The sequence below is a fragment of the Berghia stephanieae genome, chromosome 4, assembly GCF_034508935.2.
Source record: "Berghia stephanieae isolate SIO BIC M18660-M18661 chromosome 4, UCSD_Bste_1.3, whole genome shotgun sequence".
NCBI lineage: Eukaryota > Metazoa > Mollusca > Gastropoda > Nudibranchia > Aeolidiidae > Berghia > Berghia stephanieae.
In genome coordinates, this window is record NC_088363.1 from 66,983,567 (window position 1) to 66,987,357 (window position 3,791).

The 3,791-nt window shown below is 33.8% G+C and overlaps 1 protein-coding gene across 1 annotated transcript in view; it reads left to right on the forward strand.

Annotated features, from left to right (window-relative positions):
* Positions 1-71: 71 nt before the first annotated feature.
* Positions 72-3,791, forward strand: part of LOC144971076 (lysosome membrane protein 2-like) — a 67,838-nt gene continuing 64,118 nt past the window's right edge. The window contains exon 1 of the mRNA XM_078911424.1: positions 72-123. The gene's annotated coding sequence lies outside the window, so the exon portion shown is untranslated. The remainder of the gene's footprint in view (positions 124-3,791) is intronic.

Below are 3,791 nucleotides of genomic sequence, written 5' to 3' on the forward strand. Positions count from 1 at the left end.
AGACCACTCTTTGTCACCCCGTGTTTAGCACTAGTAGTTAGTAGTCTTCCTCATCATGAGTTCTTAGTCCTTTGCCTTTCTTGACTTGTTAGACAGGTAAACTCTGAACCACATTCACGACGGGTATTCCATTTGCACTTTGAGTTTGTGATAGTGTGTATTGTTTTTGAAATAAAAAAACAACACTTTATTTCATAAAAATAGTTACATTATAGCTAGTATTAAGAATATGACAATTTCAAACTTGATACTTGATCCAAATTGTTGTTGTCCATTCATTGTCAATTGTCATTGATTTCATGCGTTGTCATTGAACTGCTAACTAAATAGTAGATACTATTAACTCATTGGTCTCTCATCTCTCACTTTTAGTAGAGACGTCTTCTTCTCCACAGTCTCTCTCTCTCACTCTCTCTCTCCTCTCCTTCCTCTCTCTCTCTCTCTCTCTCTCTCTCACTTGTCTCATAACGCAAGCCCACTAATTCTAAGAATTAATTAACCCTCTCCTTACCACTCATTATAAAATCGTCACATTCGTACGATTCAACCAGCACTTTTTATCATTCAGATATCTTTGTAAATCACATAATTTAAAGAAAAATGTTTTATTATAGTTATAGCTATATAAAAAACGCGACTCTGTGTTGTAGAGTTCATTTTGCCGATCAATATATGCATAGATAGAATTAGAATGTATTTGTTGCATTTCAGTTTGAGTAAGAGAAAAAAACTATTTTTGTGTTGGGTGGGTGTGAAATTTTTGGGGAAAAATTCTGAAAATGGCTCGTAAGGAAAGGGTTAAACTGTTTAGAATACGTGAGATTATCACAAATTTCGTGTCCAGAAGTAGACAGACCGTTCTATAAACGGAAGAAATCTTTGACTTTAAAACTTTCAATAAAATAACAATTAACAATTTGGACCCGAATTTCACCTAAAGAGGGGGGGGGGGGGGGGGGGGGGGGGGGGGGGGTTACAACCAAAAGGCAATGGGTCACATTAGGAAAATTTTAAACTTTCACTAATATTAAGGTTTGTTCTAGAAGTTTTAAAAATGCTAGGCATTCCTACTAATAGTAGGATTGACAAATTGAATAATAAACGACTGACAATGACAAAAGATCCATGGTGAAAATACTAAGAAAGAGATGCAAGACGGAGAAGCTTTCAGAAGGCCTCACTTTTTAAAAACTCTAGAACAAACCTTGATAGACTAGTGAAAGTTAAAATTTTCTACTGTTACTAGTTTTAAAATGCTAATAATTTTGTTAATTTTAATTAGAGAATCTATGAATCTCTCTGTTGCCTCCAAACCAGCATCTCACAGCCTGGAATACGCATCACCTAGAGCTTAACAGGCAAGACAAAGGAGCTAGCGATTGACTTTAAGAGAGTGAAGGAACCAATAGAACCATTAAAATTTGAAGGACCAAATTAATCCAGCAGTTCCTCATTACAAATCCTTCATAGAACAATTGATGATAGGCTCAATGCGAAGAATGCTTGAAAATAATTAAACATAAGATGTGCAGACCTACTTAATTTATAATCCAACAAAAAGTGAAAGTGCCTTTTCGTTTTTGTATAAAAGTTGGGGAGGCAATTGCTCAGCAGTGGAAAGGAACAAAAAATAAATTTAAATTATTAAAAAATCTGTTAAAATTTTGTTAATAGTAAAATAACAAATATTAAACGATCAGCATCATCCATTAAGACCATCAGTTATTATGTCAGGAAGGAGTGGTCGCCCTTTCTGTATCTCGCCTTAAAACAGAGAGAACACCGAGAATCTTTTCTGCCATCTACCAATTAGGCTTTTTCATACCAAGCTATAATTGTTTCGTTCTTTACTACCTAATATGTAACTATTAACTTATTAATATTTATTTGTTTTGCAATCTTTACAATGACAATTTTAACTATATTACAGTGCTGAAACTATATAAAGCACAACTCTTGCTGTGAAACCGCTTACTTATTATAAATATATTATGACATATTTCCATAATCTTATCTGTGTAAATTATAACACGTCTGTACAAAAAAATTCCTTTTTTGGGATGCAATAAAGTATTATTTTAATTACTAACACCACTACAGCAACCACAATCACATCATCAACACAACTACTAACAAAAAACGACATCACCCTCATACACTCAATGCCTTTACATTTTATTTCTTGTTAGGACCTTTATTATGAAATCTTTAATGGCAGTACTACTGGAAATAACTTGAACTATAGACTATATTGCAAGCAATAAGAGACTGTATAAAGTTCAAAGGGTATCCTGGAAGCAGTTTTGATAATTGAAAATGGCTATGGTATCAGAATTAGAAAGGAAATTGGTAAGAATATTATGGTTTTAATAAAAAATATTCCAGTGAGTTTTTTTCCAAGGATTAAAAGAATTGTGGCCTGTTTTTCTTGCCAGTAAAACGAAGCCATGGGTTTTAACCTGCATCTCATAAACGATTAACTAGCCGTCACACATGTGAAAAAGGAGTACTGAGGACACAGATTCAAATAAGTGCTTAATGAATGTGTGGTCAACCTTTTGTCGTCCTAAAAAGTGTTACAGTTAATGTTAAAAATGGATACTATTTGTAAGGAGGGTCAATGGACAGGATATTATATTATACTACCTTCAATACATTGGTAATTAGTGAGTAAACCCTTGGTTACTCGCCCATTATTTTTATAGTATGTATGTGTGTGCATGTATTTGCATGCATTGTGGCTCTGTGTGTATGGGGGGGGGGGGGGGGGGGGGGGGGTGAATGCATGTGTGTTGTATACAGATGAAAGAGAGAGGGAGGGTTGGTGGTGAGGCTGGACCCTGTATATATCGCAGCATCATCCAACTTAACCATGAAGTTTGAGAGAGGTGATTTTAAGAATAAAAAATTTTAAATTCGACTTTTCTGCAATAACAACCCTTGTCATTTGTGTTTAGATCCCATGACGATTCCCCCAAAATAACGTGGTTAGGTTATTCTCTTTGGTCAAAGGGTATAGAAGGAGTTAGGCTTTTAATATAAGCTTTTAAAAAATAATATAAATAGTTTTTCCACGGTTTGAGGATATACAAACACACACAACGCACACATGTGCAAATGCCACACAAATACATAAGCACTGAATTGTACACTTACAAATACTTAATGAAATCTCTTATTCATTCATTCTTATTCATATTTTTAAAAATGGAAGGCCTTTACCATGATAAAAAAAAAGCCACACTTTTAACAGAATGATGCTAAGTATTCTCTTAAAGACTAAACTTGTGAGAGAAAATATATCCTGTAAAAAGAAAAAAAATCCTATTTTTTTCTCATTTGATTCATTCACCATGTCTTAGGATCTGTGTTGGACCATGGAGTAGAAGATTTAGTTCCAATCAAGACTTATTTCAGCTTTCTGCCATCAATTGCAAGTCGGTGTACTTTAAAGACCCAAGACTAAGGACTAAGAGTGGTTCCAAGATAAATGGCTGTAAACAGGTGCTCACTGATTCTATTTGTGACTGGTGCAATAGGAATTGGCAATGCCTGATTACGGGATGTTTACTATTCACTTTTCTACCGATTATCATTCATAATGACATTGAAGATGTAAGTAATACATAATTGTTTCTTTACAATATTTAAATATAAACATTTAAAAAAAAAAATGTTTCATATTTAAAACTCCAGTGCTGACTTTAGGTAGATTTGTTTCTTAATTGACCAAAGACAATTTTTGTTTTTATTTAAAGTTGACCTTGCATTTAATAGCGCAATAACCTAAA